A 6292-nucleotide genomic window follows, 5' to 3' on the forward strand; every position below is an offset into this window, starting at 1 on the left:
TCGACAGGATTAGCTATCCCCCTCTTATTCTGGCATTCTTTAGTTCAGTCCACCGATATGGCCTTTACACATATACCCATGCATATGTATTGTAGCTCCTTGCTTGCGAGTACTTTGGATGAGTACTCACGGTTGCTTCTCCTTCTTTTCCCTCTATCCCTTCTACCTGGTTGTCGCAACCAGATGTTGCAGCCCAGGATCCAGACACCATCGTCGACGACGACTCCTACTACACCGGAGGTGCCTACTACTACGTGATGCCCGCTGATGATGACCAGGAGTAGTTAGGAGGATCCCAGGCAGGAGGCCTGCGCCTCTTTCGATCTGTATCCCAGTTTGTTCTAGCCTTCTTAAGGCAAACTTGTTTAACTTATGTCTGTACTCAGATATTGTTGCTTCCGCTGACTCGTCTATGATCGAGCTCTTGTATTCGAGCCCTCGAGGCCCTGGCTTGTAATATGATGCTTGTATGACTTATTTTATTTGTAGAGTTGTGTTGTGATATCTTCCCGTGAGTCCCTGATCTTGATCGTACACGTTTGTGTGTATGATTTGTGTACGATTGAATCGGGGGCGTCACATGGTGACTCATAAAGGAAGCCTTAGATAGGCCCAAGAAAAAAAAGACACGGAGCCAGGAGGTGGCTTACGAGATGGACCGGATGAAGGCCCAAGACCAGAAGACGGTGCGTGACCCGGTGGTGTGAGCCGCCCAATGGCGACTTGCCAAAGAAGGCAAGGTAATGTAGAGCCGGCGTCGGTTACGAAGTATAAGCCGGTCCGGACATTTGTAAGCCCAGGGCCTCAACCTTTGTATATAAAGGCGAGTCCCTGCGGCGGGTAAACTTAAGTTATAATCAATCGATAGCTAGGTCAAGCGAATCCACTCCCTTGTAATCGATACTCAAGCAATAGCAATAAGAGCAGGAGTAGGCTTTTACCTCCACCGTGAGGGGTCGTACCTGGGTAAACTCGTGTATCTTGTCCCGCTCAACCCCTTTAAGCTAATCACCGTAGCCATGGCCTCACACCAAAGTCCTTTCACGAGGGCATCTACCGTGACAAAACCACGACATAGGGCGATTTTTTTGTTTTCTACTATGTTTCCCAACAAAAGTAACTTACCAAAGACCAATATGAGAAGAGCGTAGGCATTGGACCAGCGATGGTATTTGTGTTGGATGATATTCATTATATAACAATCACAACCTAGAGCGATACACAAACCTAGAGCGATACACAGTAGCTCCAATTGAGCAATATAATGTAGGCATGCACTACTGGAATCAGGGATTTTGCCGTCTGCCAGTTTTTTGCCGTCCGCTTGCGGACGTCAAAGAAGGTCTTTGCCATCAGCTACCAAACAACAGGCGGCAAAGAATTGGCAGACGGTAAAGAAGGTCTTTGCCATCTGTCATTTCTTTGCCGTCTGCTGGCAGATGGCAAAGAATCTTTGCCATTTGCCAGCGGACGGCAAAGAGGTACCACCGGATGCCAGTACACTGCAACGGTTTACCCCTCTTTGTCGTCTGCAGGCAAACGGCAAAGAAGCGGCTATCTTTTTTTGCGGGTAAAAAAACGTTGCCCCCACCTCCTCTATCTCTATCCCATCTCTCTCTGCCCACCCCCGGCTCCTCTACTGTGCCCGCTGGGCACGGCAGGGTGCCGTGCCTTCTTATGACCCCAGCAAAGCAGTGGTCTAGCCCAGGAAACTACTAAAAGCCCATATCAACAGCCCAGCGACTCACCTGATGCCTCGATAAAAAAACCCTGATGCCTGATGAATTACTGATTAACAACATGATTCTCAAAAAAAATACTGATTAACAACATTAGTCTTCTATAAAAAGAATTAACAACATTAGTCCATGGCTGCATGTTCTCATGGCGTTTTTTATGTGTCTAAATTTCGATTGGTTTAAATTTGCTTAAGTATATAAGTCGACTGTTGTCTACATGTTGTTTCTCAAGTTTTTGTCTTTTTTGGATTTATAGTTTCTAATACATTAATATATTTGCTAAAATTTTAAAATATGGAAATGTAGAAAATGGTACTATTGCCCGCTCGAAGCAAAATACAAATATATTTTTAACAGAAAATGCTCTCCCTAAAATATGGTTGAGATTAAGCAAAACCATTTTTCAAATATGAGTTCATTTTCATTTCAGAATGTTGCTCATGTATATAAATAATATGTAAATAGTTTTTTGAGACAGTAATAGTATTTGCCAAATCGCAATCGGACGTCCGCCTCCTCGCCTAAGAAAAGATTAGGGTTCCTCTGCCTCCCGCTGGCGCCAGCGCCAGTCCGTCTCGTCTTCGGTGACGGCGTGGTGGATCCCGGGCCTTGCCGGTGGGAGGGCTCCGGTTTCAGATGTTTCTTCGAGTTTTGTTAAGACGTGTGTCTAGCATCGTTGATGAGTATATGGAGATGTGTCTCCAGCGGATCTATCTTTGGTGGATTTGCTCGGATCCGGTCGTAGTTCATCTACGTTCATGTGTCTTCAGGTTGGATCCTTCCAATCTACGCTACTCTTCATCGGCGGCGGTTGTTGTTCTGCCACACGGTCCTGTGGGGTCTTAGCACGAGGACTTCCCGGCTGTCTATTAGAACAAGTTTTGCCTGGCTCCGGCGAGGGAGGGGCGATGACAGCGGCACACCTTTAGCTCGCTTCAGTGCTTGTAATCGTCACTAGGTGATCTACGCATCTGGATGTATTTTTTATTATTTATGGTGTTCATTGTACTGTCATAATTAAATATGAATAGATTGGAAGTTTTTTCTAAAAAATAAAAATAGAAATAGTAAGTTACTCTTTTTATGAAGGAAAGAGGTAAATACATTAGAAGTCACAGAACTTGCACGCAATGTTCAGTTTAGTGCATAAACTTGTAAAATACGTGTTTCTGGTTATCTAACTCGTCATCTCGTGCATATACGGTGCTTCCAACCGTGTCCCTACGAGTGCCAACGTGGCAGGGCCACCATCAGTGGCTGAGGCTGTTTTTTAGATACACTAGAAGTCACAGAATTTGCACGCAATGTTTAGTTTAGTGCATAAACTTGTAAAATACGTGTTTCTGGTCATCTAACTCGTCATCTCGTGCATATATGGTGCTTCCAACCGTATCCCTACGAGTGCCAATGTGGCAGGGCCACCTTCAGTGGCTGAGGCTGTTTTTTTTAAGAAAGGATCCATACATTCTATTTAATTTTACACAAATAATCCTCAAATAAAATGAAAGAAGCTGCAGCGCAAGATGGGATTCAAACCGATGAGCTAGCACGATCCGCCTAGCGTAGAGAGCCACTAGACCAACTAACAGTTGACGCTTCCTCAAAAAAGAAAATCTAACAGTTGACACTAAAATGCACAGTTAAAGCTATTTAACACGTACTGCATAAAAAAATAGGAATTAAAACGACAAAAGGGTTTGCTAAAAAGGGAAAGCCCCAGTTTGATACTATGGCATCGTGTACAAGTGCCAACCATCAGGCCACACCGACACTTAGTAACACAAACAAATTTTATCTTGTATATTGTTTTTTCTATGTAAGATAGATTTGATTTTAGTTTATCAGTGATAAATAGAGATAAAAATGATAAAAGTGTTATGTATTGTATAGTATAAAATTTATGTATTCCAGTGGCAGTAAGCTATGTTTAATTTTTTTACGCAAAGATAGATCTTTTTTTGCACATAGTACCTAACTTTAAATATATATTCCGGCAAAAAATAGTGCAGAATGAATGAATGCAAATTCTTTTGGACAAACCAACGAAAATTTTGGTTGAATTTGATTTTTTAAAATTATAAAATCTGGATAAAGGAAATAAAATGTAGAATGAATATACGTAAATTCTTTTGGACAAATCAACAAAAAATTTGTTTGAATTCGAATAATTCTAAATTTAAATATTTATATAAAAGGAAATATAGTGCACAGTGAATGTACGTATGTTTTCGGACAAATAAACTCAATTTATGTTTGAATTCGAATAAATGTAAATTTAAAAATCTAGATAAAAGAACATACAGTGCAGAATGGATGTACATAAATTATTCTGGACAAATCAAATATTTTTTGTTTGAATTCGAAAAAAATTAAATTAAAATCTAGATAAAAGAAAATATAGTGTAGAATGAATGTACATCCTCGAGCCCGAGGTCTGAACTTTTTCATAATAGTAGTCCAAGTAACTTTGGTTTTAGTAATGAAAAAATTCGGACAAATCAACGAAAATTTTGTCTGAATTCAAATAATTTTAAATTAATAATCTAGATAAGAGAAAACATAGTTCAGAATGTGTACTTTTACTCTTTGATATATATCTTAGGAGTCTCAAATAAACATGAAGTAACATTAGGTGGTTGGTTAGGACGCCCGCTTTAGTGCAACAGGTCGCCGGTTTGAAGTGGGGTTTCCCTTTTTCCTGGTTTGATTTTTACTTTAATTCTTATAGTCTATGTTATATAAAGCAAATTGTATACATTTAATGTAAAACTTTAGCTGGTTGAGTGGCTGTCTATCCTGGGCGAATCACAGCAGGTCGTGGGTTTCAAATCCCACAAACGTTCCAACGTTTTTCATTTATTTCAGAATTTTTGCGTAAATAAATAAAATACAAGGGTGCTATCTAAAAAAGTGCATGCGGATTACCACCATCTCAGCCACTGACAATGGGCCCCTCCATGTGGCATGCATAGGGATACGACTGGATACCGTAGAAAGCACCGTATATAAAACAAGAGGACAAGTTAGATGACCAGAAATACATATTTTACAAGTTTATGCATTAAACTGAACGTTACGTGCAAGTTCTTTGACTTCTAGTATATTTACCTCTGAAGGAAATAGTTTCTTTTTGGGTTTGGGAATTAATTAGGTAACATGTGCAGGCGCGTGATGCATCAGTTTTTTTTAGTTAAACGTGATGCATCCGGTGGGACTGGTTAGATAGACTTTCACCAAGGAGTCTATCCTTTCTGGCCCATATCAATGCGTAAGCTGCGGGGTAAGAAGGCACGGCACCCTGCCGTGCCCAGCGGGCACGGTAGAGGAGCCGGTTCCCTCTCTCTCCCGCTCGTCTCTCCCTCTCCCTCTCGTGAGCAGCTACGGCGGCCCATTCCGGCGAGCTCCGGCGGGATTCGACGGCGCCCAGCACACCCACGTGACCCCCTCCCCCCGCTCCTCCATCCCCTCCGACCAGATCAGACGCGCGCGTGGGATCAGATGTTGCTAGGGGTAGTTCGGGGCGTGCGGGCGGACCAGATCGACCTCAAGACCCTCGACGAGCAGCTCAACCGCCACCTCGCGCGCGCCAGGACTGGGAGGCCGACCCCGCCAGGCTCGTCGTCCGGGGCGTCATCGCGCGCGGCACCTTCGGCACCGTCCACCGTGGCGTCTTCGACGGCCTCCACGTCGCAGGTCCATCCCGCCACCATCTCCTCTGCTCCACTCCCCTCCCCTCCACCCCCCGTTCACTGCACGCCTGTTCATTGCCAACACGGACACTCGGCACGCGGGTACGTACGCAGCCAGCCCAGCCCAGCCGCGATCCCGCGCGCGCCCGTACGCTGTTCGACGGAATGCCTGCTGGTGCGGCGGCGCCGTTCGTTGCGGCGAGACTTGTTGGAATTAAACACGACATAACCTCCCGTATACGTGTGCGTATAGGTTTCTTGTTCTTGCATGTATCCGTGTAGGATTTAGTCTCGGAGTAGTATTGCCTAGGCAGCTAGCTTCTACTATATATATGCGTGAACCCTGTAACTTGTACCACCGAACCGTGAGTTGAAGCAATAAACAAGAGACGTACCTGTGGCAATCCAATCGATTCTAGCGTTTTGTGTACGTGCGTTTGCAAGTCAGCCGGCTAGTAGCTCGACTTGATTTTGCAACCCCCAAGCTGTAGGTACGCATTGCTCTGCAATGGAAATCAATTTAAACCCTCGTGGGAAAATCTGGACTGTCCTAAGGTTGATTTTTTTTAATTTTAATCCTGTAAGCACTTGAATTGAAAGACATAAATAAAGGTATTTCAGTAGTGGATAACCTTACCTCATTAGCCTAGACAGCACTATAGTCAGTATGCTGTTGTCGACCCATATATCCCAGGACAGGTTATGCAGATTTTCTGTACCAAATAGCCTGTCCCCCTCATCTCTTTTTCTTGCTGTCTCACCTCTCAATCCCGAAAACAGTGTTTCACCTCAATTCTTATTTCCTCTTTGGGGGCAATAGTTGCTATGGAAGTTGAAAGCTCTTAACTGTCAGTTTTGAGCATG

This window comes from Triticum dicoccoides, chromosome 7A, assembly GCF_002162155.2.
Source record: "Triticum dicoccoides isolate Atlit2015 ecotype Zavitan chromosome 7A, WEW_v2.0, whole genome shotgun sequence".
NCBI classification, from domain to species: Eukaryota; Viridiplantae; Streptophyta; class Magnoliopsida; order Poales; family Poaceae; genus Triticum; species Triticum dicoccoides.